The 26546-nt window shown below is 53.4% G+C and overlaps 29 non-coding genes across 29 annotated transcripts; all 29 read right to left on the minus strand.

Moving 5' to 3' along the window:
- Positions 1 to 120: 120 nt before the first annotated feature.
- On the minus strand, positions 121 to 239 carry LOC124569953. Its single transcript, XR_006971375.1, has one exon. It is a non-coding gene; the product is annotated as a 5S ribosomal RNA (ribosomal RNA).
- Positions 240 to 1038: 799 nt separating this feature from the next.
- Positions 1039 to 1156, minus strand: LOC124569981. The gene has a single exon (XR_006971401.1). It is a non-coding gene; the product is annotated as a 5S ribosomal RNA (ribosomal RNA).
- An 800-nt stretch (positions 1157 to 1956) lies between these two features.
- On the minus strand, positions 1957 to 2075 carry LOC124569965. The gene has a single exon (XR_006971386.1). It is a non-coding gene; the product is annotated as a 5S ribosomal RNA (ribosomal RNA).
- A 799-nt stretch (positions 2076 to 2874) lies between these two features.
- Positions 2875 to 2993, minus strand: LOC124569977. The gene has a single exon (XR_006971397.1). It is a non-coding gene; the product is annotated as a 5S ribosomal RNA (ribosomal RNA).
- A 799-nt stretch (positions 2994 to 3792) lies between these two features.
- Positions 3793 to 3911, minus strand: LOC124569983. Its single transcript, XR_006971402.1, has one exon. It is a non-coding gene; the product is annotated as a 5S ribosomal RNA (ribosomal RNA).
- Positions 3912 to 4708: 797 nt separating this feature from the next.
- LOC124569984 lies at positions 4709 to 4827 on the minus strand. Its single transcript, XR_006971403.1, has one exon. It is a non-coding gene; the product is annotated as a 5S ribosomal RNA (ribosomal RNA).
- A 799-nt stretch (positions 4828 to 5626) lies between these two features.
- LOC124569954 lies at positions 5627 to 5745 on the minus strand. The gene has a single exon (XR_006971376.1). It is a non-coding gene; the product is annotated as a 5S ribosomal RNA (ribosomal RNA).
- Positions 5746 to 6544: 799 nt separating this feature from the next.
- LOC124569955 lies at positions 6545 to 6663 on the minus strand. Its single transcript, XR_006971377.1, has one exon. It is a non-coding gene; the product is annotated as a 5S ribosomal RNA (ribosomal RNA).
- A 799-nt stretch (positions 6664 to 7462) lies between these two features.
- LOC124569956 lies at positions 7463 to 7581 on the minus strand. Its single transcript, XR_006971378.1, has one exon. It is a non-coding gene; the product is annotated as a 5S ribosomal RNA (ribosomal RNA).
- Positions 7582 to 8380: 799 nt separating this feature from the next.
- LOC124569957 lies at positions 8381 to 8499 on the minus strand. The gene has a single exon (XR_006971379.1). It is a non-coding gene; the product is annotated as a 5S ribosomal RNA (ribosomal RNA).
- Positions 8500 to 9298: 799 nt separating this feature from the next.
- On the minus strand, positions 9299 to 9417 carry LOC124569958. The gene has a single exon (XR_006971380.1). It is a non-coding gene; the product is annotated as a 5S ribosomal RNA (ribosomal RNA).
- Positions 9418 to 10216: 799 nt separating this feature from the next.
- Positions 10217 to 10335, minus strand: LOC124569959. Its single transcript, XR_006971381.1, has one exon. It is a non-coding gene; the product is annotated as a 5S ribosomal RNA (ribosomal RNA).
- Positions 10336 to 11134: 799 nt separating this feature from the next.
- On the minus strand, positions 11135 to 11253 carry LOC124569961. The gene has a single exon (XR_006971382.1). It is a non-coding gene; the product is annotated as a 5S ribosomal RNA (ribosomal RNA).
- Positions 11254 to 12052: 799 nt separating this feature from the next.
- LOC124569962 lies at positions 12053 to 12171 on the minus strand. The gene has a single exon (XR_006971383.1). It is a non-coding gene; the product is annotated as a 5S ribosomal RNA (ribosomal RNA).
- A 799-nt stretch (positions 12172 to 12970) lies between these two features.
- On the minus strand, positions 12971 to 13089 carry LOC124569963. Its single transcript, XR_006971384.1, has one exon. It is a non-coding gene; the product is annotated as a 5S ribosomal RNA (ribosomal RNA).
- Positions 13090 to 13888: 799 nt separating this feature from the next.
- On the minus strand, positions 13889 to 14007 carry LOC124569964. The gene has a single exon (XR_006971385.1). It is a non-coding gene; the product is annotated as a 5S ribosomal RNA (ribosomal RNA).
- A 799-nt stretch (positions 14008 to 14806) lies between these two features.
- On the minus strand, positions 14807 to 14925 carry LOC124569966. The gene has a single exon (XR_006971387.1). It is a non-coding gene; the product is annotated as a 5S ribosomal RNA (ribosomal RNA).
- Positions 14926 to 15724: 799 nt separating this feature from the next.
- Positions 15725 to 15843, minus strand: LOC124569967. The gene has a single exon (XR_006971388.1). It is a non-coding gene; the product is annotated as a 5S ribosomal RNA (ribosomal RNA).
- Positions 15844 to 16642: 799 nt separating this feature from the next.
- LOC124569968 lies at positions 16643 to 16761 on the minus strand. Its single transcript, XR_006971389.1, has one exon. It is a non-coding gene; the product is annotated as a 5S ribosomal RNA (ribosomal RNA).
- A 799-nt stretch (positions 16762 to 17560) lies between these two features.
- Positions 17561 to 17679, minus strand: LOC124569969. The gene has a single exon (XR_006971390.1). It is a non-coding gene; the product is annotated as a 5S ribosomal RNA (ribosomal RNA).
- Positions 17680 to 18478: 799 nt separating this feature from the next.
- On the minus strand, positions 18479 to 18597 carry LOC124569970. The gene has a single exon (XR_006971391.1). It is a non-coding gene; the product is annotated as a 5S ribosomal RNA (ribosomal RNA).
- A 799-nt stretch (positions 18598 to 19396) lies between these two features.
- LOC124569972 lies at positions 19397 to 19515 on the minus strand. The gene has a single exon (XR_006971392.1). It is a non-coding gene; the product is annotated as a 5S ribosomal RNA (ribosomal RNA).
- An 800-nt stretch (positions 19516 to 20315) lies between these two features.
- LOC124569973 lies at positions 20316 to 20434 on the minus strand. The gene has a single exon (XR_006971393.1). It is a non-coding gene; the product is annotated as a 5S ribosomal RNA (ribosomal RNA).
- Positions 20435 to 21233: 799 nt separating this feature from the next.
- On the minus strand, positions 21234 to 21352 carry LOC124569974. The gene has a single exon (XR_006971394.1). It is a non-coding gene; the product is annotated as a 5S ribosomal RNA (ribosomal RNA).
- Positions 21353 to 22151: 799 nt separating this feature from the next.
- Positions 22152 to 22270, minus strand: LOC124569975. The gene has a single exon (XR_006971395.1). It is a non-coding gene; the product is annotated as a 5S ribosomal RNA (ribosomal RNA).
- A 798-nt stretch (positions 22271 to 23068) lies between these two features.
- Positions 23069 to 23187, minus strand: LOC124569976. The gene has a single exon (XR_006971396.1). It is a non-coding gene; the product is annotated as a 5S ribosomal RNA (ribosomal RNA).
- A 799-nt stretch (positions 23188 to 23986) lies between these two features.
- Positions 23987 to 24105, minus strand: LOC124569978. The gene has a single exon (XR_006971398.1). It is a non-coding gene; the product is annotated as a 5S ribosomal RNA (ribosomal RNA).
- Positions 24106 to 24904: 799 nt separating this feature from the next.
- LOC124569979 lies at positions 24905 to 25023 on the minus strand. The gene has a single exon (XR_006971399.1). It is a non-coding gene; the product is annotated as a 5S ribosomal RNA (ribosomal RNA).
- Positions 25024 to 25820: 797 nt separating this feature from the next.
- On the minus strand, positions 25821 to 25939 carry LOC124569980. The gene has a single exon (XR_006971400.1). It is a non-coding gene; the product is annotated as a 5S ribosomal RNA (ribosomal RNA).
- Positions 25940 to 26546: the final 607 nt, after the last annotated feature.

Below are 26546 nucleotides of genomic sequence, written 5' to 3' on the forward strand. Positions count from 1 at the left end.
CCATTACAGTAGTTTAAAAGGCATAAGGAAGCATCTTTGTCACAACAGAAAGGTAGTTTGAAAATTGGGCTGGCAGGGGTAGCGACATAATACCAAAACGAAAAAAAAAAAAAGGAAGGTAGCCAACAGCACCCAGGTTTCCCAGGTGGTCACCCATCCAAGTACTAACTGGGCCCAATGATGCTTAACTTCGGTGATCGGACGAGAACCGGTGTATCCATCATGGTATGGCCGTTGGCGCGCATCTAATGTAGGACCACGGCAGAATTCGCGTTCGGCTTTTTTCCCAACACACAAAATGTTAGTTTTCCGCCGCATTTGACGAAAGCACTTCCTTCCGCAACAGCCAGTTCCTCGAGGACGCGTGCGGGGAGCGCGCCCCACCGCCGCGTGTGTGAGACGCACTGCTGCTCGTTGCACCTCCTGTCATTCGCTGGGCGCGTGCAGCCTTCGGCACTAGCGGAGGACGCATCTTGTCCCTGGTGTCCAGCGGAGGGCCTGTACGGGGTGGTGCAGTGTCGTGCTGGAGGGCGCCACTGGTAGCGATGTGGGCTTCCTCGCCTCGCCGCGCCTCACACCAGGTGTCTGCGTAGTTTGCAGTGCATTCGCACCATTCCTGTCCCTGTCCCCGTCCCGACTTGTCCCGACTTTGCTCGACTGCCGCTCGCTGCCGCTCGGGTCGTGGTCCATATGACAGCGCAAGCACGACAAACGTCTGCGGGACGAGACGAGACGACTAAGGAATAAAGTCATGATTACAAACCAAATTTGGAACTCTACACTCCTACACAACAATAGGCGGTGAGCTATTTCAGAAATCACCTGCCGATTCGTACTGTTTTGTCGTTTTCAAAGTCTTCTTGGCAAACTTGGTTAGCACATTCTCCCTCAAACCGAGTTAATTACTGCATTTTCGTACCATTACAGTAGTTTAAAAGGCATAAGGAAGCATCTTTGTCACAACAGAAAGGTAGTTTGAAAATTGGGCTGGCAGGGGTAGCGACATAATACCAAAACGAAAAAAAAAAAAAGGAAGGTAGCCAACAGCACCCAGGTTTCCAGGTGGTCACCCATCCAAGTACTAACTGGGCCCAATGATGCTTAACTTCGGTGATCGGACGAGAACCGGTGTATCCATCATGGTATGGCCGTTGGCGCGCATCTAATGTAGGACCACGGCAGAATTCGCGTTCGGCTTTTTTCCCAACACACAAAATGTTAGTTTTCCGCCGCATTTGACGAAAGCACTTCCTTCCGCAACAGCCAGTTCCTCGAGGACGCGTGCGGGGAGCGCGCCCCCACCGCCGCGTGTGTGAGACGCACTGCTGCTCGTTGCACCTCCTGTCATTCGCTGGGCGCGTGCAGCCTTCGGCACTAGCGGAGGACGCATCTTGTCCCTGGTGTCCAGCGGAGGGCCTGTACGGGGTGGTGCAGTGTCGTGCTGGAGGGCGCCACTGGTAGCGATGTGGGCTTCCTCGCCTCGCCGCGCCTCACACCAGGTGTCTGCGTAGTTTGCAGTGCATTCGCACCATTCCTGTCCCTGTCCCCGTCCCGACTTGTCCCGACTTTGCTCGACTGCCGCTCGCTGCCGCTCGGGTCGTGGTCCATATGACAGCGCAAGCACGACAAACGTCTGCGGGACGAGACGAGACGACTAAGGAATAAAGTCATGATTACAAACCAAATTTGGAACTCTACACTCCTACACAACAATAGGCGGTGAGCTATTTCAGAAATCACCTGCCGATTCGTACTGTTTTGTCGTTTTCAAAGTCTTCTTGGCAAACTTGGTTAGCACATTCTCCCTCAAACCGAGTTAATTACTGCATTTTCGTACCATTACAGTAGTTTAAAAGGCATAAGGAAGCATCTTTGTCACAACAGAAAGGTAGTTTGAAAATTGGGCTGGCAGGGGTAGCGACATAATACCAAAACGAAAAAAAAAAAAAGGAAGGTAGCCAACAGCACCCAGGTTTCCCAGGTGGTCACCCATCCAAGTACTAACTGGGCCCAATGATGCTTAACTTCGGTGATCGGACGAGAACCGGTGTATCCATCATGGTATGGCCGTTGGCGCGCATCTAATGTAGGACCACGGCAGAATTCGCGTTCGGCTTTTTTCCCAACACACAAAATGTTAGTTTTCCGCCGCATTTGACGAAAGCACTTCCTTCCGCAACAGCCAGTTCCTCGAGGACGCGTGCGGGGAGCGCGCCCCACCGCCGCGTGTGTGAGACGCACTGCTGCTCGTTGCACCTCCTGTCATTCGCTGGGCGCGTGCAGCCTTCGGCACTAGCGGAGGACGCATCTTGTCCCTGGTGTCCAGCGGAGGGCCTGTACGGGGTGGTGCAGTGTCGTGCTGGAGGGCGCCACTGGTAGCGATGTGGGCTTCCTCGCCTCGCCGCGCCTCACACCAGGTGTCTGCGTAGTTTGCAGTGCATTCGCACCATTCCTGTCCCTGTCCCCGTCCCGACTTGTCCCGACTTTGCTCGACTGCCGCTCGCTGCCGCTCGGGTCGTGGTCCATATGACAGCGCAAGCACGACAAACGTCTGCGGGACGAGACGAGACGACTAAGGAATAAAGTCATGATTACAAACCAAATTTGGAACTCTACACTCCTACACAACAATAGGCGGTGAGCTATTTCAGAAATCACCTGCCGATTCGTACTGTTTTGTCGTTTTCAAAGTCTTCTTGGCAAACTTGGTTAGCACATTCTCCCTCAAACCGAGTTAATTACTGCATTTTCGTACCATTACAGTAGTTTAAAAGGCATAAGGAAGCATCTTTGTCACAACAGAAAGGTAGTTTGAAAATTGGGCTGGCAGGGGTAGCGACATAATACCAAAACGAAAAAAAAAAAAAGGAAGGTAGCCAACAGCACCCAGGTTTCCCAGGTGGTCACCCATCCAAGTACTAACTGGGCCCAATGATGCTTAACTTCGGTGATCGGACGAGAACCGGTGTATCCATCATGGTATGGCCGTTGGCGCGCATCTAATGTAGGACCACGGCAGAATTCGCGTTCGGCTTTTTTCCCAACACACAAAATGTTAGTTTTCCGCCGCATTTGACGAAAGCACTTCCTTCCGCAACAGCCAGTTCCTCGAGGACGCGTGCGGGGAGCGCGCCCCACCGCCGCGTGTGTGAGACGCACTGCTGCTCGTTGCACCTCCTGTCATTCGCTGGGCGCGTGCAGCCTTCGGCACTAGCGGAGGACGCATCTTGTCCCTGGTGTCCAGCGGAGGGCCTGTACGGGGTGGTGCAGTGTCGTGCTGGAGGGCGCCACTGGTAGCGATGTGGGCTTCCTCGCCTCGCCGCGCCTCACACCAGGTGTCTGCGTAGTTTGCAGTGCATTCGCACCATTCCTGTCCCTGTCCCCGTCCCGACTTGTCCCGACTTTGCTCGACTGCCGCTCGCTGCCGCTCGGGTCGTGGTCCATATGACAGCGCAAGCACGACAAACGTCTGCGGGACGAGACGAGACGACTAAGGAATAAAGTCATGATTACAAACCAAATTTGGAACTCTACACTCCTACACAACAATAGGCGGTGAGCTATTTCAGAAATCACCTGCCGATTCGTACTGTTTTGTCGTTTTCAAAGTCTTCTTGGCAAACTTGGTTAGCACATTCTCCCTCAAACCGAGTTAATTACTGCATTTTCGTACCATTACAGTAGTTTAAAAGGCATAAGGAAGCATCTTTGTCACAACAGAAAGGTAGTTTGAAAATTGGGCTGGCAGGGGTAGCGACATAATACCAAAACGAAAAAAAAAAAAAGGAAGGTAGCCAACAGCACCCAGGTTTCCCAGGTGGTCACCCATCCAAGTACTAACTGGGCCCAATGATGCTTAACTTCGGTGATCGGACGAGAACCGGTGTATCCATCATGGTATGGCCGTTGGCGCGCATCTAATGTAGGACCACGGCAGAATTCGCGTTCGGCTTTTTTCCCAACACACAAAATGTTAGTTTTCCGCCGCATTTGACGAAAGCACTTCCTTCCGCAACAGCCAGTTCCTCGAGGACGCGTGCGGGGAGCGCGCCCCACCGCCGCGTGTGAGACGCACTGCTGCTCGTTGCACCTCCTGTCATTCGCTGGGCGCGTGCAGCCTTCGGCACTAGCGGAGGACGCATCTTGTCCCTGGTGTCCAGCGGAGGGCCTGTACGGGGTGGTGCAGTGTCGTGCTGGAGGGCGCCACTGGTAGCGATGTGGGCTTCCTCGCCTCGCCGCGCCTCACACCAGGTGTCTGCGTAGTTTGCAGTGCATTCGCACCATTCCTGTCCCTGTCCCCGTCCCGACTTGTCCCGACTTTGCTCGACTGCCGCTCGCTGCCGCTCGGGTCGTGGTCCATATGACAGCGCAAGCACGACAAACGTCTGCGGGACGAGACGAGACGACTAAGGAATAAAGTCATGATTACAAACCAAATTTGGAACTCTACACTCCTACACAACAATAGGCGGTGAGCTATTTCAGAAATCACCTGCCGATTCGTACTGTTTTGTCGTTTTCAAAGTCTTCTTGGCAAACTTGGTTAGCACATTCTCCCTCAAACCGAGTTAATTACTGCATTTTCGTACCATTACAGTAGTTTAAAAGGCATAAGGAAGCATCTTTGTCACAACAGAAAGGTAGTTTGAAAATTGGGCTGGCAGGGGTAGCGACATAATACCAAAACGAAAAAAAAAAAAAGGAAGGTAGCCAACAGCACCCAGGTTTCCCAGGTGGTCACCCATCCAAGTACTAACTGGGCCCAATGATGCTTAACTTCGGTGATCGGACGAGAACCGGTGTATCCATCATGGTATGGCCGTTGGCGCGCATCTAATGTAGGACCACGGCAGAATTCGCGTTCGGCTTTTTTCCCAACACACAAAATGTTAGTTTTCCGCCGCATTTGACGAAAGCACTTCCTTCCGCAACAGCCAGTTCCTCGAGGACGCGTGCGGGGAGCGCGCCCCACCGCCGCGTGTGTGAGACGCACTGCTGCTCGTTGCACCTCCTGTCATTCGCTGGGCGCGTGCAGCCTTCGGCACTAGCGGAGGACGCATCTTGTCCCTGGTGTCCAGCGGAGGGCCTGTACGGGGTGGTGCAGTGTCGTGCTGGAGGGCGCCACTGGTAGCGATGTGGGCTTCCTCGCCTCGCCGCGCCTCACACCAGGTGTCTGCGTAGTTTGCAGTGCATTCGCACCATTCCTGTCCCTGTCCCCGTCCCGACTTGTCCCGACTTTGCTCGACTGCCGCTCGCTGCCGCTCGGGTCGTGGTCCATATGACAGCGCAAGCACGACAAACGTCTGCGGGACGAGACGAGACGACTAAGGAATAAAGTCATGATTACAAACCAAATTTGGAACTCTACACTCCTACACAACAATAGGCGGTGAGCTATTTCAGAAATCACCTGCCGATTCGTACTGTTTTGTCGTTTTCAAAGTCTTCTTGGCAAACTTGGTTAGCACATTCTCCCTCAAACCGAGTTAATTACTGCATTTTCGTACCATTACAGTAGTTTAAAAGGCATAAGGAAGCATCTTTGTCACAACAGAAAGGTAGTTTGAAAATTGGGCTGGCAGGGGTAGCGACATAATACCAAAACGAAAAAAAAAAAAAGGAAGGTAGCCAACAGCACCCAGGTTTCCCAGGTGGTCACCCATCCAAGTACTAACTGGGCCCAATGATGCTTAACTTCGGTGATCGGACGAGAACCGGTGTATCCATCATGGTATGGCCGTTGGCGCGCATCTAATGTAGGACCACGGCAGAATTCGCGTTCGGCTTTTTTCCCAACACACAAAATGTTAGTTTTCCGCCGCATTTGACGAAAGCACTTCCTTCCGCAACAGCCAGTTCCTCGAGGACGCGTGCGGGGAGCGCGCCCCACCGCCGCGTGTGTGAGACGCACTGCTGCTCGTTGCACCTCCTGTCATTCGCTGGGCGCGTGCAGCCTTCGGCACTAGCGGAGGACGCATCTTGTCCCTGGTGTCCAGCGGAGGGCCTGTACGGGGTGGTGCAGTGTCGTGCTGGAGGGCGCCACTGGTAGCGATGTGGGCTTCCTCGCCTCGCCGCGCCTCACACCAGGTGTCTGCGTAGTTTGCAGTGCATTCGCACCATTCCTGTCCCTGTCCCCGTCCCGACTTGTCCCGACTTTGCTCGACTGCCGCTCGCTGCCGCTCGGGTCGTGGTCCATATGACAGCGCAAGCACGACAAACGTCTGCGGGACGAGACGAGACGACTAAGGAATAAAGTCATGATTACAAACCAAATTTGGAACTCTACACTCCTACACAACAATAGGCGGTGAGCTATTTCAGAAATCACCTGCCGATTCGTACTGTTTTGTCGTTTTCAAAGTCTTCTTGGCAAACTTGGTTAGCACATTCTCCCTCAAACCGAGTTAATTACTGCATTTTCGTACCATTACAGTAGTTTAAAAGGCATAAGGAAGCATCTTTGTCACAACAGAAAGGTAGTTTGAAAATTGGGCTGGCAGGGGTAGCGACATAATACCAAAACGAAAAAAAAAAAAAGGAAGGTAGCCAACAGCACCCAGGTTTCCCAGGTGGTCACCCATCCAAGTACTAACTGGGCCCAATGATGCTTAACTTCGGTGATCGGACGAGAACCGGTGTATCCATCATGGTATGGCCGTTGGCGCGCATCTAATGTAGGACCACGGCAGAATTCGCGTTCGGCTTTTTTCCCAACACACAAAATGTTAGTTTTCCGCCGCATTTGACGAAAGCACTTCCTTCCGCAACAGCCAGTTCCTCGAGGACGCGTGCGGGGAGCGCGCCCCACCGCCGCGTGTGTGAGACGCACTGCTGCTCGTTGCACCTCCTGTCATTCGCTGGGCGCGTGCAGCCTTCGGCACTAGCGGAGGACGCATCTTGTCCCTGGTGTCCAGCGGAGGGCCTGTACGGGGTGGTGCAGTGTCGTGCTGGAGGGCGCCACTGGTAGCGATGTGGGCTTCCTCGCCTCGCCGCGCCTCACACCAGGTGTCTGCGTAGTTTGCAGTGCATTCGCACCATTCCTGTCCCTGTCCCCGTCCCGACTTGTCCCGACTTTGCTCGACTGCCGCTCGCTGCCGCTCGGGTCGTGGTCCATATGACAGCGCAAGCACGACAAACGTCTGCGGGACGAGACGAGACGACTAAGGAATAAAGTCATGATTACAAACCAAATTTGGAACTCTACACTCCTACACAACAATAGGCGGTGAGCTATTTCAGAAATCACCTGCCGATTCGTACTGTTTTGTCGTTTTCAAAGTCTTCTTGGCAAACTTGGTTAGCACATTCTCCCTCAAACCGAGTTAATTACTGCATTTTCGTACCATTACAGTAGTTTAAAAGGCATAAGGAAGCATCTTTGTCACAACAGAAAGGTAGTTTGAAAATTGGGCTGGCAGGGGTAGCGACATAATACCAAAACGAAAAAAAAAAAAAGGAAGGTAGCCAACAGCACCCAGGTTTCCCAGGTGGTCACCCATCCAAGTACTAACTGGGCCCAATGATGCTTAACTTCGGTGATCGGACGAGAACCGGTGTATCCATCATGGTATGGCCGTTGGCGCGCATCTAATGTAGGACCACGGCAGAATTCGCGTTCGGCTTTTTTCCCAACACACAAAATGTTAGTTTTCCGCCGCATTTGACGAAAGCACTTCCTTCCGCAACAGCCAGTTCCTCGAGGACGCGTGCGGGGAGCGCGCCCCACCGCCGCGTGTGTGAGACGCACTGCTGCTCGTTGCACCTCCTGTCATTCGCTGGGCGCGTGCAGCCTTCGGCACTAGCGGAGGACGCATCTTGTCCCTGGTGTCCAGCGGAGGGCCTGTACGGGGTGGTGCAGTGTCGTGCTGGAGGGCGCCACTGGTAGCGATGTGGGCTTCCTCGCCTCGCCGCGCCTCACACCAGGTGTCTGCGTAGTTTGCAGTGCATTCGCACCATTCCTGTCCCTGTCCCCGTCCCGACTTGTCCCGACTTTGCTCGACTGCCGCTCGCTGCCGCTCGGGTCGTGGTCCATATGACAGCGCAAGCACGACAAACGTCTGCGGGACGAGACGAGACGACTAAGGAATAAAGTCATGATTACAAACCAAATTTGGAACTCTACACTCCTACACAACAATAGGCGGTGAGCTATTTCAGAAATCACCTGCCGATTCGTACTGTTTTGTCGTTTTCAAAGTCTTCTTGGCAAACTTGGTTAGCACATTCTCCCTCAAACCGAGTTAATTACTGCATTTTCGTACCATTACAGTAGTTTAAAAGGCATAAGGAAGCATCTTTGTCACAACAGAAAGGTAGTTTGAAAATTGGGCTGGCAGGGGTAGCGACATAATACCAAAACGAAAAAAAAAAAAAGGAAGGTAGCCAACAGCACCCAGGTTTCCCAGGTGGTCACCCATCCAAGTACTAACTGGGCCCAATGATGCTTAACTTCGGTGATCGGACGAGAACCGGTGTATCCATCATGGTATGGCCGTTGGCGCGCATCTAATGTAGGACCACGGCAGAATTCGCGTTCGGCTTTTTTCCCAACACACAAAATGTTAGTTTTCCGCCGCATTTGACGAAAGCACTTCCTTCCGCAACAGCCAGTTCCTCGAGGACGCGTGCGGGGAGCGCGCCCCACCGCCGCGTGTGTGAGACGCACTGCTGCTCGTTGCACCTCCTGTCATTCGCTGGGCGCGTGCAGCCTTCGGCACTAGCGGAGGACGCATCTTGTCCCTGGTGTCCAGCGGAGGGCCTGTACGGGGTGGTGCAGTGTCGTGCTGGAGGGCGCCACTGGTAGCGATGTGGGCTTCCTCGCCTCGCCGCGCCTCACACCAGGTGTCTGCGTAGTTTGCAGTGCATTCGCACCATTCCTGTCCCTGTCCCCGTCCCGACTTGTCCCGACTTTGCTCGACTGCCGCTCGCTGCCGCTCGGGTCGTGGTCCATATGACAGCGCAAGCACGACAAACGTCTGCGGGACGAGACGAGACGACTAAGGAATAAAGTCATGATTACAAACCAAATTTGGAACTCTACACTCCTACACAACAATAGGCGGTGAGCTATTTCAGAAATCACCTGCCGATTCGTACTGTTTTGTCGTTTTCAAAGTCTTCTTGGCAAACTTGGTTAGCACATTCTCCCTCAAACCGAGTTAATTACTGCATTTTCGTACCATTACAGTAGTTTAAAAGGCATAAGGAAGCATCTTTGTCACAACAGAAAGGTAGTTTGAAAATTGGGCTGGCAGGGGTAGCGACATAATACCAAAACGAAAAAAAAAAAAAGGAAGGTAGCCAACAGCACCCAGGTTTCCCAGGTGGTCACCCATCCAAGTACTAACTGGGCCCAATGATGCTTAACTTCGGTGATCGGACGAGAACCGGTGTATCCATCATGGTATGGCCGTTGGCGCGCATCTAATGTAGGACCACGGCAGAATTCGCGTTCGGCTTTTTTCCCAACACACAAAATGTTAGTTTTCCGCCGCATTTGACGAAAGCACTTCCTTCCGCAACAGCCAGTTCCTCGAGGACGCGTGCGGGGAGCGCGCCCCACCGCCGCGTGTGTGAGACGCACTGCTGCTCGTTGCACCTCCTGTCATTCGCTGGGCGCGTGCAGCCTTCGGCACTAGCGGAGGACGCATCTTGTCCCTGGTGTCCAGCGGAGGGCCTGTACGGGGTGGTGCAGTGTCGTGCTGGAGGGCGCCACTGGTAGCGATGTGGGCTTCCTCGCCTCGCCGCGCCTCACACCAGGTGTCTGCGTAGTTTGCAGTGCATTCGCACCATTCCTGTCCCTGTCCCCGTCCCGACTTGTCCCGACTTTGCTCGACTGCCGCTCGCTGCCGCTCGGGTCGTGGTCCATATGACAGCGCAAGCACGACAAACGTCTGCGGGACGAGACGAGACGACTAAGGAATAAAGTCATGATTACAAACCAAATTTGGAACTCTACACTCCTACACAACAATAGGCGGTGAGCTATTTCAGAAATCACCTGCCGATTCGTACTGTTTTGTCGTTTTCAAAGTCTTCTTGGCAAACTTGGTTAGCACATTCTCCCTCAAACCGAGTTAATTACTGCATTTTCGTACCATTACAGTAGTTTAAAAGGCATAAGGAAGCATCTTTGTCACAACAGAAAGGTAGTTTGAAAATTGGGCTGGCAGGGGTAGCGACATAATACCAAAACGAAAAAAAAAAAAAGGAAGGTAGCCAACAGCACCCAGGTTTCCCAGGTGGTCACCCATCCAAGTACTAACTGGGCCCAATGATGCTTAACTTCGGTGATCGGACGAGAACCGGTGTATCCATCATGGTATGGCCGTTGGCGCGCATCTAATGTAGGACCACGGCAGAATTCGCGTTCGGCTTTTTTCCCAACACACAAAATGTTAGTTTTCCGCCGCATTTGACGAAAGCACTTCCTTCCGCAACAGCCAGTTCCTCGAGGACGCGTGCGGGGAGCGCGCCCCACCGCCGCGTGTGTGAGACGCACTGCTGCTCGTTGCACCTCCTGTCATTCGCTGGGCGCGTGCAGCCTTCGGCACTAGCGGAGGACGCATCTTGTCCCTGGTGTCCAGCGGAGGGCCTGTACGGGGTGGTGCAGTGTCGTGCTGGAGGGCGCCACTGGTAGCGATGTGGGCTTCCTCGCCTCGCCGCGCCTCACACCAGGTGTCTGCGTAGTTTGCAGTGCATTCGCACCATTCCTGTCCCTGTCCCCGTCCCGACTTGTCCCGACTTTGCTCGACTGCCGCTCGCTGCCGCTCGGGTCGTGGTCCATATGACAGCGCAAGCACGACAAACGTCTGCGGGACGAGACGAGACGACTAAGGAATAAAGTCATGATTACAAACCAAATTTGGAACTCTACACTCCTACACAACAATAGGCGGTGAGCTATTTCAGAAATCACCTGCCGATTCGTACTGTTTTGTCGTTTTCAAAGTCTTCTTGGCAAACTTGGTTAGCACATTCTCCCTCAAACCGAGTTAATTACTGCATTTTCGTACCATTACAGTAGTTTAAAAGGCATAAGGAAGCATCTTTGTCACAACAGAAAGGTAGTTTGAAAATTGGGCTGGCAGGGGTAGCGACATAATACCAAAACGAAAAAAAAAAAAAGGAAGGTAGCCAACAGCACCCAGGTTTCCCAGGTGGTCACCCATCCAAGTACTAACTGGGCCCAATGATGCTTAACTTCGGTGATCGGACGAGAACCGGTGTATCCATCATGGTATGGCCGTTGGCGCGCATCTAATGTAGGACCACGGCAGAATTCGCGTTCGGCTTTTTTCCCAACACACAAAATGTTAGTTTTCCGCCGCATTTGACGAAAGCACTTCCTTCCGCAACAGCCAGTTCCTCGAGGACGCGTGCGGGGAGCGCGCCCCACCGCCGCGTGTGTGAGACGCACTGCTGCTCGTTGCACCTCCTGTCATTCGCTGGGCGCGTGCAGCCTTCGGCACTAGCGGAGGACGCATCTTGTCCCTGGTGTCCAGCGGAGGGCCTGTACGGGGTGGTGCAGTGTCGTGCTGGAGGGCGCCACTGGTAGCGATGTGGGCTTCCTCGCCTCGCCGCGCCTCACACCAGGTGTCTGCGTAGTTTGCAGTGCATTCGCACCATTCCTGTCCCTGTCCCCGTCCCGACTTGTCCCGACTTTGCTCGACTGCCGCTCGCTGCCGCTCGGGTCGTGGTCCATATGACAGCGCAAGCACGACAAACGTCTGCGGGACGAGACGAGACGACTAAGGAATAAAGTCATGATTACAAACCAAATTTGGAACTCTACACTCCTACACAACAATAGGCGGTGAGCTATTTCAGAAATCACCTGCCGATTCGTACTGTTTTGTCGTTTTCAAAGTCTTCTTGGCAAACTTGGTTAGCACATTCTCCCTCAAACCGAGTTAATTACTGCATTTTCGTACCATTACAGTAGTTTAAAAGGCATAAGGAAGCATCTTTGTCACAACAGAAAGGTAGTTTGAAAATTGGGCTGGCAGGGGTAGCGACATAATACCAAAACGAAAAAAAAAAAAAGGAAGGTAGCCAACAGCACCCAGGTTTCCCAGGTGGTCACCCATCCAAGTACTAACTGGGCCCAATGATGCTTAACTTCGGTGATCGGACGAGAACCGGTGTATCCATCATGGTATGGCCGTTGGCGCGCATCTAATGTAGGACCACGGCAGAATTCGCGTTCGGCTTTTTTCCCAACACACAAAATGTTAGTTTTCCGCCGCATTTGACGAAAGCACTTCCTTCCGCAACAGCCAGTTCCTCGAGGACGCGTGCGGGGAGCGCGCCCCACCGCCGCGTGTGTGAGACGCACTGCTGCTCGTTGCACCTCCTGTCATTCGCTGGGCGCGTGCAGCCTTCGGCACTAGCGGAGGACGCATCTTGTCCCTGGTGTCCAGCGGAGGGCCTGTACGGGGTGGTGCAGTGTCGTGCTGGAGGGCGCCACTGGTAGCGATGTGGGCTTCCTCGCCTCGCCGCGCCTCACACCAGGTGTCTGCGTAGTTTGCAGTGCATTCGCACCATTCCTGTCCCTGTCCCCGTCCCGACTTGTCCCGACTTTGCTCGACTGCCGCTCGCTGCCGCTCGGGTCGTGGTCCATATGACAGCGCAAGCACGACAAACGTCTGCGGGACGAGACGAGACGACTAAGGAATAAAGTCATGATTACAAACCAAATTTGGAACTCTACACTCCTACACAACAATAGGCGGTGAGCTATTTCAGAAATCACCTGCCGATTCGTACTGTTTTGTCGTTTTCAAAGTCTTCTTGGCAAACTTGGTTAGCACATTCTCCCTCAAACCGAGTTAATTACTGCATTTTCGTACCATTACAGTAGTTTAAAAGGCATAAGGAAGCATCTTTGTCACAACAGAAAGGTAGTTTGAAAATTGGGCTGGCAGGGGTAGCGACATAATACCAAAACGAAAAAAAAAAAAAGGAAGGTAGCCAACAGCACCCAGGTTTCCCAGGTGGTCACCCATCCAAGTACTAACTGGGCCCAATGATGCTTAACTTCGGTGATCGGACGAGAACCGGTGTATCCATCATGGTATGGCCGTTGGCGCGCATCTAATGTAGGACCACGGCAGAATTCGCGTTCGGCTTTTTTCCCAACACACAAAATGTTAGTTTTCCGCCGCATTTGACGAAAGCACTTCCTTCCGCAACAGCCAGTTCCTCGAGGACGCGTGCGGGGAGCGCGCCCCACCGCCGCGTGTGTGAGACGCACTGCTGCTCGTTGCACCTCCTGTCATTCGCTGGGCGCGTGCAGCCTTCGGCACTAGCGGAGGACGCATCTTGTCCCTGGTGTCCAGCGGAGGGCCTGTACGGGGTGGTGCAGTGTCGTGCTGGAGGGCGCCACTGGTAGCGATGTGGGCTTCCTCGCCTCGCCGCGCCTCACACCAGGTGTCTGCGTAGTTTGCAGTGCATTCGCACCATTCCTGTCCCTGTCCCCGTCCCGACTTGTCCCGACTTTGCTCGACTGCCGCTCGCTGCCGCTCGGGTCGTGGTCCATATGACAGCGCAAGCACGACAAACGTCTGCGGGACGAGACGAGACGACTAAGGAATAAAGTCATGATTACAAACCAAATTTGGAACTCTACACTCCTACACAACAATAGGCGGTGAGCTATTTCAGAAATCACCTGCCGATTCGTACTGTTTTGTCGTTTTCAAAGTCTTCTTGGCAAACTTGGTTAGCACATTCTCCCTCAAACCGAGTTAATTACTGCATTTTCGTACCATTACAGTAGTTTAAAAGGCATAAGGAAGCATCTTTGTCACAACAGAAAGGTAGTTTGAAAATTGGGCTGGCAGGGGTAGCGACATAATACCAAAACGAAAAAAAAAAAAAGGAAGGTAGCCAACAGCACCCAGGTTTCCCAGGTGGTCACCCATCCAAGTACTAACTGGGCCCAATGATGCTTAACTTCGGTGATCGGACGAGAACCGGTGTATCCATCATGGTATGGCCGTTGGCGCGCATCTAATGTAGGACCACGGCAGAATTCGCGTTCGGCTTTTTTCCCAACACACAAAATGTTAGTTTTCCGCCGCATTTGACGAAAGCACTTCCTTCCGCAACAGCCAGTTCCTCGAGGACGCGTGCGGGGAGCGCGCCCCACCGCCGCGTGTGTGAGACGCACTGCTGCTCGTTGCACCTCCTGTCATTCGCTGGGCGCGTGCAGCCTTCGGCACTAGCGGAGGACGCATCTTGTCCCTGGTGTCCAGCGGAGGGCCTGTACGGGGTGGTGCAGTGTCGTGCTGGAGGGCGCCACTGGTAGCGATGTGGGCTTCCTCGCCTCGCCGCGCCTCACACCAGGTGTCTGCGTAGTTTGCAGTGCATTCGCACCATTCCTGTCCCTGTCCCCGTCCCGACTTGTCCCGACTTTGCTCGACTGCCGCTCGCTGCCGCTCGGGTCGTGGTCCATATGACAGCGCAAGCACGACAAACGTCTGCGGGACGAGACGAGACGACTAAGGAATAAAGTCATGATTACAAACCAAATTTGGAACTCTACACTCCTACACAACAATAGGCGGTGAGCTATTTCAGAAATCACCTGCCGATTCGTACTGTTTTGTCGTTTTCAAAGTCTTCTTGGCAAACTTGGTTAGCACATTCTCCCTCAAACCGAGTTAATTACTGCATTTTCGTACCATTACAGTAGTTTAAAAGGCATAAGGAAGCATCTTTGTCACAACAGAAAGGTAGTTTGAAAATTGGGCTGGCAGGGGTAGCGACATAATACCAAAACGAAAAAAAAAAAAAGGAAGGTAGCCAACAGCACCCAGGTTTCCCAGGTGGTCACCCATCCAAGTACTAACTGGGCCCAATGATGCTTAACTTCGGTGATCGGACGAGAACCGGTGTATCCATCATGGTATGGCCGTTGGCGCGCATCTAATGTAGGACCACGGCAGAATTCGCGTTCGGCTTTTTTCCCAACACACAAAATGTTAGTTTTCCGCCGCATTTGACGAAAGCACTTCCTTCCGCAACAGCCAGTTCCTCGAGGACGCGTGCGGGGAGCGCGCCCCACCGCCGCGTGTGTGAGACGCACTGCTGCTCGTTGCACCTCCTGTCATTCGCTGGGCGCGTGCAGCCTTCGGCACTAGCGGAGGACGCATCTTGTCCCTGGTGTCCAGCGGAGGGCCTGTACGGGGTGGTGCAGTGTCGTGCTGGAGGGCGCCACTGGTAGCGATGTGGGCTTCCTCGCCTCGCCGCGCCTCACACCAGGTGTCTGCGTAGTTTGCAGTGCATTCGCACCATTCCTGTCCCTGTCCCCGTCCCGACTTGTCCCGACTTTGCTCGACTGCCGCTCGCTGCCGCTCGGGTCGTGGTCCATATGACAGCGCAAGCACGACAAACGTCTGCGGGACGAGACGAGACGACTAAGGAATAAAGTCATGATTACAAACCAAATTTGGAACTCTACACTCCTACACAACAATAGGCGGTGAGCTATTTCAGAAATCACCTGCCGATTCGTACTGTTTTGTCGTTTTCAAAGTCTTCTTGGCAAACTTGGTTAGCACATTCTCCCTCAAACCGAGTTAATTACTGCATTTTCGTACCATTACAGTAGTTTAAAAGGCATAAGGAAGCATCTTTGTCACAACAGAAAGGTAGTTTGAAAATTGGGCTGGCAGGGGTAGCGACATAATACCAAAACGAAAAAAAAAAAAAGGAAGGTAGCCAACAGCACCCAGGTTTCCCAGGTGGTCACCCATCCAAGTACTAACTGGGCCCAATGATGCTTAACTTCGGTGATCGGACGAGAACCGGTGTATCCATCATGGTATGGCCGTTGGCGCGCATCTAATGTAGGACCACGGCAGAATTCGCGTTCGGCTTTTTTCCCAACACACAAAATGTTAGTTTTCCGCCGCATTTGACGAAAGCACTTCCTTCCGCAACAGCCAGTTCCTCGAGGACGCGTGCGGGGAGCGCGCCCCACCGCCGCGTGTGTGAGACGCACTGCTGCTCGTTGCACCTCCTGTCATTCGCTGGGCGCGTGCAGCCTTCGGCACTAGCGGAGGACGCATCTTGTCCCTGGTGTCCAGCGGAGGGCCTGTACGGGGTGGTGCAGTGTCGTGCTGGAGGGCGCCACTGGTAGCGATGTGGGCTTCCTCGCCTCGCCGCGCCTCACACCAGGTGTCTGCGTAGTTTGCAGTGCATTCGCACCATTCCTGTCCCTGTCCCCGTCCCGACTTGTCCCGACTTTGCTCGACTGCCGCTCGCTGCCGCTCGGGTCGTGGTCCATATGACAGCGCAAGCACGACAAACGTCTGCGGGACGAGACGAGACGACTAAGGAATAAAGTCATGATTACAAACCAAATTTGGAACTCTACACTCCTACACAACAATAGGCGGTGAGCTATTTCAGAAATCACCTGCCGATTCGTACTGTTTTGTCGTTTTCAAAGTCTTCTTGGCAAACTTGGTTAGCACATTCTCCCTCAAACCGAGTTAATTACTGCATTTTCGTACCATTACAGTAGTTTAAAAGGCATAAGGAAGCATCTTTGTCACAACAGAAAGGTAGTTTGAAAATTGGGCTGGCAGGGGTAGCGACATAATACCAAAACGAAAAAAAAAAAAAGGAAGGTAGCCAACAGCACCCAGGTTTCCCAGGTGGTCACCCATCCAAGTACTAACTGGGCCCAATGATGCTTAACTTCGGTGATCGGACGAGAACCGGTGTATCCATCATGGTATGGCCGTTGGCGCGCATCTAATGTAGGACCACGGCAGAATTCGCGTTCGGCTTTTTTCCCAACACACAAAATGTTAGTTTTCCGCCGCATTTGACGAAAGCACTTCCTTCCGCAACAGCCAGTTCCTCGAGGACGCGTGCGGGGAGCGCGCCCCACCGCCGCGTGTGTGAGACGCACTGCTGCTCGTTGCACCTCCTGTCATTCGCTGGGCGCGTGCAGCCTTCGGCACTAGCGGAGGACGCATCTTGTCCCTGGTGTCCAGCGGAGGGCCTGTACGGGGTGGTGCAGTGTCGTGCTGGAGGGCGCCACTGGTAGCGATGTGGGCTTCCTCGCCTCGCCGCGCCTCACACCAGGTGTCTGCGTAGTTTGCAGTGCATTCGCACCATTCCTGTCCCTGTCCCCGTCCCGACTTGTCCCGACTTTGCTCGACTGCCGCTCGCTGCCGCTCGGGTCGTGGTCCATATGACAGCGCAAGCACGACAAACGTCTGCGGGACGAGACGAGACGACTAAGGAATAAAGTCATGATTACAAACCAAATTTGGAACTCTACACTCCTACACAACAATAGGCGGTGAGCTATTTCAGAAATCACCTGCCGATTCGTACTGTTTTGTCGTTTTCAAAGTCTTCTTGGCAAACTTGGTTAGCACATTCTCCCTCAAACCGAGTTAATTACTGCATTTTCGTACCATTACAGTAGTTTAAAAGGCATAAGGAAGCATCTTTGTCACAACAGAAAGGTAGTTTGAATATTGGGCTGGCAGGGGTAGCGACATAATACCAAAACGAAAAAAAAAAAAAGGAAGGTAGCCAACAGCACCCAGGTTTCCCAGGTGGTCACCCATCCAAGTACTAACTGGGCCCAATGATGCTTAACTTCGGTGATCGGACGAGAACCGGTGTATCCATCATGGTATGGCCGTTGGCGCGCATCTAATGTAGGACCACGGCAGAATTCGCGTTCGGCTTTTTTCCCAACACACAAAATGTTAGTTTTCCGCCGCATTTGACGAAAGCACTTCCTTCCGCAACAGCCAGTTCCTCGAGGACGCGTGCGGGGAGCGCGCCCCACCGCCGCGTGTGTGAGACGCACTGCTGCTCGTTGCACCTCCTGTCATTCGCTGGGCGCGTGCAGCCTTCGGCACTAGCGGAGGACGCATCTTGTCCCTGGTGTCCAGCGGAGGGCCTGTACGGGGTGGTGCAGTGTCGTGCTGGAGGGCGCCACTGGTAGCGATGTGGGCTTCCTCGCCTCGCCGCGCCTCACACCAGGTGTCTGCGTAGTTTGCAGTGCATTCGCACCATTCCTGTCCCTGTCCCCGTCCCGACTTGTCCCGACTTTGCTCGACTGCCGCTCGCTGCCGCTCGGGTCGTGGTCCATATGACAGCGCAAGCACGACAAACGTCTGCGGGACGAGACGAGACGACTAAGGAATAAAGTCATGATTACAAACCAAATTTGGAACTCTACACTCCTACACAACAATAGGCGGTGAGCTATTTCAGAAATCACCTGCCGATTCGTACTGTTTTGTCGTTTTCAAAGTCTTCTTGGCAAACTTGGTTAGCACATTCTCCCTCAAACCGAGTTAATTACTGCATTTTCGTACCATTACAGTAGTTTAAAAGGCATAAGGAAGCATCTTTGTCACAACAGAAAGGTAGTTTGAAAATTGGGCTGGCAGGGGTAGCGACATAATACCAAAACGAAAAAAAAAAAAAGGAAGGTAGCCAACAGCACCCAGGTTTCCCAGGTGGTCACCCATCCAAGTACTAACTGGGCCCAATGATGCTTAACTTCGGTGATCGGACGAGAACCGGTGTATCCATCATGGTATGGCCGTTGGCGCGCATCTAATGTAGGACCACGGCAGAATTCGCGTTCGGCTTTTTTCCCAACACACAAAATGTTAGTTTTCCGCCGCATTTGACGAAAGCACTTCCTTCCGCAACAGCCAGTTCCTCGAGGACGCGTGCGGGGAGCGCGCCCCACCGCCGCGTGTGTGAGACGCACTGCTGCTCGTTGCACCTCCTGTCATTCGCTGGGCGCGTGCAGCCTTCGGCACTAGCGGAGGACGCATCTTGTCCCTGGTGTCCAGCGGAGGGCCTGTACGGGGTGGTGCAGTGTCGTGCTGGAGGGCGCCACTGGTAGCGATGTGGGCTTCCTCGCCTCGCCGCGCCTCACACCAGGTGTCTGCGTAGTTTGCAGTGCATTCGCACCATTCCTGTCCCTGTCCCCGTCCCGACTTGTCCCGACTTTGCTCGACTGCCGCTCGCTGCCGCTCGGGTCGTGGTCCATATGACAGCGCAAGCACGACAAACGTCTGCGGGACGAGACGAGACGACTAAGGAATAAAGTCATGATTACAAACCAAATTTGGAACTCTACACTCCTACACAACAATAGGCGGTGAGCTATTTCAGAAATCACCTGCCGATTCGTACTGTTTTGTCGTTTTCAAAGTCTTCTTGGCAAACTTGGTTAGCACATTCTCCCTCAAACCGAGTTAATTACTGCATTTTCGTACCATTACAGTAGTTTAAAAGGCATAAGGAAGCATCTTTGTCACAACAGAAAGGTAGTTTGAAAATTGGGCTGGCAGGGGTAGCGACATAATACCAAAACGAAAAAAAAAAAAAGGAAGGTAGCCAACAGCACCCAGGTTTCCCAGGTGGTCACCCATCCAAGTACTAACTGGGCCCAATGATGCTTAACTTCGGTGATCGGACGAGAACCGGTGTATCCATCATGGTATGGCCGTTGGCGCGCATCTAATGTAGGACCACGGCAGAATTCGCGTTCGGCTTTTTTCCCAACACACAAAATGTTAGTTTTCCGCCGCATTTGACGAAAGCACTTCCTTCCGCAACAGCCAGTTCCTCGAGGACGCGTGCGGGGAGCGCGCCCCACCGCCGCGTGTGTGAGACGCACTGCTGCTCGTTGCACCTCCTGTCATTCGCTGGGCGCGTGCAGCCTTCGGCACTAGCGGAGGACGCATCTTGTCCCTGGTGTCCAGCGGAGGGCCTGTACGGGGTGGTGCAGTGTCGTGCTGGAGGGCGCCACTGGTAGCGATGTGGGCTTCCTCGCCTCGCCGCGCCTCACACCAGGTGTCCTGCGTAGTTTGCAGTGCATTCGCACCATTCCTGTCCCTGTCCCCGTCCCGACTTGTCCCGACTTTGCTCGACTGCCGCTCGCTGCCGCTCGGGTCGTGGTCCATATGACAGCGCAAGCACGACAAACGTCTGCGGGACGAGACGAGACGACTAAGGAATAAAGTCATGATTACAAACCAAATTTGGAACTCTACACTCCTACACAACAATAGGCGGTGAGCTATTTCAGAAATCACCTGCCGATTCGTACTGTTTTGTCGTTTTCAAAGTCTTCTTGGCAAACTTGGTTAGCACATTCTCCCTCAAACCGAGTTAATTACTGCATTTTCGTACCATTACAGTAGTTTAAAAGGCATAAGGAAGCATCTTTGTCACAACAGAAAGGTAGTTTGAAAATTGGGCTGGCAGGGGTAGCGACATAATACCAAAACGAAAAAAAAAAAAAGGAAGGTAGCCAACAGCACCCAGGTTTCCCAGGTGGTCACCCATCCAAGTACTAACTGGGCCCAATGATGCTTAACTTCGGTGATCGGACGAGAACCGGTGTATCCATCATGGTATGGCCGTTGGCGCGCATCTAATGTAGGACCACGGCAGAATTCGCGTTCGGCTTTTTTCCCAACACACAAAATGTTAGTTTTCCGCCGCATTTGACGAAAGCACTTCCTTCCGCAACAGCCAGTTCCTCGAGGACGCGTGCGGGGAGCGCGCCCCACCGCCGCGTGTGTGAGACGCACTGCTGCTCGTTGCACCTCCTGTCATTCGCTGGGCGCGTGCAGCCTTCGGCACTAGCGGAGGACGCATCTTGTCCCTGGTGTCCAGCGGAGGGCCTGTACGGGGTGGTGCAGTGTCGTGCTGGAGGGCGCCACTGGTAGCGATGTGGGCTTCCTCGCCTCGCCGCGCCTCACACCAGGTGTCTGCGTAGTTTGCAGTGCATTCGCACCATTCCTGTCCCTGTCCCCGTCCCGACTTGTCCCGACTTTGCTCGACTGCCGCTCGCTGCCGCTCGGGTCGTGGTCCATATGACAGCGCAAGCACGACAAACGTCTGCGGGACGAGACGAGACGACTAAGGAATAAAGTCATGATTACAAACCAAATTTGGAACTCTACACTCCTACACAACAATAGGCGGTGAGCTATTTCAGAAATCACCTGCCGATTCGTACTGTTTTGTCGTTTTCAAAGTCTTCTTGGCAAACTTGGTTAGCACATTCTCCCTCAAACCGAGTTAATTACTGCATTTTCGTACCATTACAGTAGTTTAAAAGGCATAAGGAAGCATCTTTGTCACAACAGAAAGGTAGTTTGAAAATTGGGCTGGCAGGGGTAGCGACATAATACCAAAACGAAAAAAAAAAAAAGGAAGGTAGCCAACAGCACCCAGGTTTCCCAGGTGGTCACCCATCCAAGTACTAACTGGGCCCAATGATGCTTAACTTCGGTGATCGGACGAGAACCGGTGTATCCATCATGGTATGGCCGTTGGCGCGCATCTAATGTAGGACCACGGCAGAATTCGCGTTCGGCTTTTTTCCCAACACACAAAATGTTAGTTTTCCGCCGCATTTGACGAAAGCACTTCCTTCCGCAACAGCCAGTTCCTCGAGGACGCGTGCGGGGAGCGCGCCCCACCGCCGCGTGTGTGAGACGCACTGCTGCTCGTTGCACCTCCTGTCATTCGCTGGGCGCGTGCAGCCTTCGGCACTAGCGGAGGACGCATCTTGTCCCTGGTGTCCAGCGGAGGGCCTGTACGGGGTGGTGCAGTGTCGTGCTGGAGGGCGCCACTGGTAGCGATGTGGGCTTCCTCGCCTCGCCGCGCCTCACACCAGGTGTCTGCGTAGTTTGCAGTGCATTCGCACCATTCCTGTCCCTGTCCCCGTCCCGACTTGTCCCGACTTTGCTCGACTGCCGCTCGCTGCCGCTCGGGTCGTGGTCCATATGACAGCGCAAGCACGACAAACGTCTGCGGGACGAGACGAGACGACTAAGGAATAAAGTCATGATTACAAACCAAATTTGGAACTCTACACTCCTACACAACAATAGGCGGTGAGCTATTTCAGAAATCACCTGCCGATTCGTACTGTTTTGTCGTTTTCAAAGTCTTCTTGGCAAACTTGGTTAGCACATTCTCCCTCAAACCGAGTTAATTACTGCATTTTCGTACCATTACAGTAGTTTAAAAGGCATAAGGAAGCATCTTTGTCACAACAGAAAGGTAGTTTGAAAATTGGGCTGGCAGGGGTAGCGACATAATACCAAAACGAAAAAAAAAAAAAGGAAGGTAGCCAACAGCACCCAGGTTTCCCAGGTGGTCACCCATCCAAGTACTAACTGGGCCCAATGATGCTTAACTTCGGTGATCGGACGAGAACCGGTGTATCCATCATGGTATGGCCGTTGGCGCGCATCTAATGTAGGACCACGGCAGAATTCGCGTTCGGCTTTTTTCCCAACACACAAAATGTTAGTTTTCCGCCGCATTTGACGAAAGCACTTCCTTCCGCAACAGCCAGTTCCTCGAGGACGCGTGCGGGGAGCGCGCCCCACCGCCGCGTGTGTGAGACGCACTGCTGCTCGTTGCACCTCCTGTCATTCGCTGGGCGCGTGCAGCCTTCGGCACTAGCGGAGGACGCATCTTGTCCCTGGTGTCCAGCGGAGGGCCTGTACGGGGTGGTGCAGTGTCGTGCTGGAGGGCGCCACTGGTAGCGATGTGGGCTTCCTCGCCTCGCCGCGCCTCACACCAGGTGTCTGCGTAGTTTGCAGTGCATTCGCACCATTCCTGTCCCTGTCCCCGTCCCGACTTGTCCCGACTTTGCTCGACTGCCGCTCGCTGCCGCTCGGGTCGTGGTCCATATGACAGCGCAAGCACGACAAACGTCTGCGGGACGAGACGAGACGACTAAGGAATAAAGTCATGATTACAAACCAAATTTGGAACTCTACACTCCTACACAACAATAGGCGGTGAGCTATTTCAGAAATCACCTGCCGATTCGTACTGTTTTGTCGTTTTCAAAGTCTTCTTGGCAAACTTGGTTAGCACATTCTCCCTCAAACCGAGTTAATTACTGCATTTTCGTACCATTACAGTAGTTTAAAAGGCATAAGGAAGCATCTTTGTCACAACAGAAAGGTAGTTTGAAATTGGGCTGGCAGGGGTAGCGACATAATACCAAAACGAAAAAAAAAAAAAGGAAGGTAGCCAACAGCACCCAGGTTTCCCAGGTGGTCACCCATCCAAGTACTAACTGGGCCCAATGATGCTTAACTTCGGTGATCGGACGAGAACCGGTGTATCCATCATGGTATGGCCGTTGGCGCGCATCTAATGTAGGACCACGGCAGAATTCGCGTTCGGCTTTTTTCCCAACACACAAAATGTTAGTTTTCCGCCGCATTTGACGAAAGCACTTCCTTCCGCAACAGCCAGTTCCTCGAGGACGCGTGCGGGGAGCGCGCCCCACCGCCGCGTGTGTGAGACGCACTGCTGCTCGTTGCACCTCCTGTCATTCGCTGGGCGCGTGCAGCCTTCGGCACTAGCGGAGGACGCATCTTGTCCCTGGTGTCCAGCGGAGGGCCTGTACGGGGTGGTGCAGTGTCGTGCTGGAGGGCGCCACTGGTAGCGATGTGGGCTTCCTCGCCTCGCCGCGCCTCACACCAGGTGTCTGCGTAGTTTGCAGTGCATTCGCACCATTCCTGTCCCTGTCCCCGTCCCGACTTGTCCCGACTTTGCTCGACTGCCGCTCGCTGCCGCTCGGGTCGTGGTCCATATGACAGCGCAAGCACGACAAACGTCTGCGGGACGAGACGAGACGACTAAGGAATAAAGTCATGATTACAAACCAAATTTGGAACTCTACACTCCTACACAACAATAGGCGGTGAGCTATTTCAGAAATCACCTGCCGATTCGTACTGTTTTGTCGTTTTCAAAGTCTTCTTGGCAAACTTGGTTAGCACATTCTCCCTCAAACCGAGTTAATTACTGCATTTTCGTACCATTACAGTAGTTTAAAAGGCATAAGGAAGCATCTTTGTCACAACAGAAAGGTAGTTTGAAAATTGGGCTGGCAGGGGTAGCGACATAATACCAAAACGAAAAAAAAAAAAAGGAAGGTAGCCAACAGCACCCAGGTTTCCCAGGTGGTCACCCATCCAAGTACTAACTGGGCCCAATGATGCTTAACTTCGGTGATCGGACGAGAACCGGTGTATCCATCATGGTATGGCCGTTGGCGCGCATCTAATGTAGGACCACGGCAGAATTCGCGTTCGGCTTTTTTCCCAACACACAAAATGTTAGTTTTCCGCCGCATTTGACGAAAGCACTTCCTTCCGCAACAGCCAGTTCCTCGAGGACGCGTGCGGGGAGCGCGCCCCACCGCCGCGTGTGTGAGACGCACTGCTGCTCGTTGCACCTCCTGTCATTCGCTGGGCGCGTGCAGCCTTCGGCACTAGCGGAGGACGCATCTTGTCCCTGGTGTCCAGCGGAGGGCCTGTACGGGGTGGTGCAGTGTCGTGCTGGAGGGCGCCACTGGTAGCGATGTGGGCTTCCTCGCCTCGCCGCGCCTCACACCAGGTGTCTGCGTAGTTTGCAGTGCATTCGCACCATTCCTGTCCCTGTCCCCGTCCCGACTTGTCCCGACTTTGCTCGACTGCCGCTCGCTGCCGCTCGGGTCGTGGTCCATATGACAGCGCAAGCACGACAAACGTCTGCGGGACGAGACGAGACGACTAAGGAATAAAGTCATGATTACAAACCAAATTTGGAACTCTACACTCCTACACAACAATAGGCGGTGAGCTATTTCAGAAATCACCTGCCGATTCGTACTGTTTTGTCGTTTTCAAAGTCTTCTTGGCAAACTTGGTTAGCACATTCTCCCTCAAACCGAGTTAATTACTGCATTTTCGTACCATTACAGTAGTTTAAAAGGCATAAGGAAGCATCTTTGTCACAACAGAAAGGTAGTTTGAAAATTGGGCTGGCAGGGGTAGCGACATAATACCAAAACGAAAAAAAAAAAAAGGAAGGTAGCCAACAGCACCCAGGTTTCCCAGGTGGTCACCCATCCAAGTACTAACTGGGCCCAATGATGCTTAACTTCGGTGATCGGACGAGAACCGGTGTATCCATCATGGTATGGCCGTTGGCGCGCATCTAATGTAGGACCACGGCAGAATTCGCGTTCGGCTTTTTTCCCAACACACAAAATGTTAGTTTTCCGCCGCATTTGACGAAAGCACTTCCTTCCGCAACAGCCAGTTCCTCGAGGACGCGTGCGGGGAGCGCGCCCCACCGCCGCGTGTGTGAGACGCACTGCTGCTCGTTGCACCTCCTGTCATTCGCTGGGCGCGTGCAGCCTTCGGCACTAGCGGAGGACGCATCTTGTCCCTGGTGTCCAGCGGAGGGCCTGTACGGGGTGGTGCAGTGTCGTGCTGGAGGGCGCCACTGGTAGCGATGTGGGCTTCCTCGCCTCGCCGCGCCTCACACCAGGTGTCTGCGTAGTTTGCAGTGCATTCGCACCATTCCTGTCCCTGTCCCCGTCCCGACTTGTCCCGACTTTGCTCGACTGCCGCTCGCTGCCGCTCGGGTCGTGGTCCATATGACAGCGCAAGCACGACAAACGTCTGCGGGACGAGACGAGACGACTAAGGAATAAAGTCATGATTACAAACCAAATTTGGAACTCTACACTCCTACACAACAATAGGCGGTGAGCTATTTCAGAAATCACCTGCCGATTCGTACTGTTTTGTCGTTTTCAAAGTCTCTTGGCAAACTTGGTTAGCACATTCTCCCTCAAACCGAGTTAATTACTGCATTTTCGTACCATTACAGTAGTTTAAAAGGCATAAGGAAGCATCTTTGTCACAACAGAAAGGTAGTTTGAAATTGGGCTGGCAGGGGTAGCGACATAATACCAAAACGAAAAAAAAAAAAAGGAAGGTAGCCAACAGCACCCAGGTTTCCCAGGTGGTCACCCATCCAAGTACTAACTGGGCCCAATGATGCTTAACTTCGGTGATCGGACGAGAACCGGTGTATCCATCATGGTATGGCCGTTGGCGCGCATCTAATGTAGGACCACGGCAGAATTCGCGTTCGGCTTTTTTCCCAACACACAAAATGTTAGTTTTCCGCCGCATTTGACGAAAGCACTTCCTTCCGCAACAGCCAGTTCCTCGAGGACGCGTGCGGGGAGCGCGCCCCACCGCCGCGTGTGTGAGACGCACTGCTGCTCGTTGCACCTCCTGTCATTCGCTGGGCGCGTGCAGCCTTCGGCACTAGCGGAGGACGCATCTTGTCCCTGGTGTCCAGCGGAGGGCCTGTACGGGGTGGTGCAGTGTCGTGCTGGAGGGCGCCACTGGTAGCGATGTGGGCTTCCTCGCCTCGCCGCGCCTCACACCAGGTGTCTGCGTAGTTTGCAGTGCATTCGCACCATTCCTGTCCCTGTCCCCGTCCCGACTTGTCCCGACTTTGCTCGACTGCCGCTCGCTGCCGCTCGGGTCGTGGTCCATATGACAGCGCAAGCACGACAAACGTCTGCGGGACGAGACGAGACGACTAAGGAATAAAGTCATGATTACAAACCAAATTTGGAACTCTACACTCCTACACAACAATAGGCGGTGAGCTATTTCAGAAATCACCTGCCGATTCGTACTGTTTTGTCG

The sequence above is a fragment of the Schistocerca americana genome, unplaced genomic scaffold (genome assembly GCF_021461395.2).
Source record: "Schistocerca americana isolate TAMUIC-IGC-003095 unplaced genomic scaffold, iqSchAmer2.1 HiC_scaffold_1578, whole genome shotgun sequence".
In the NCBI taxonomy this organism is placed as follows: domain Eukaryota; kingdom Metazoa; phylum Arthropoda; class Insecta; order Orthoptera; family Acrididae; genus Schistocerca; species Schistocerca americana.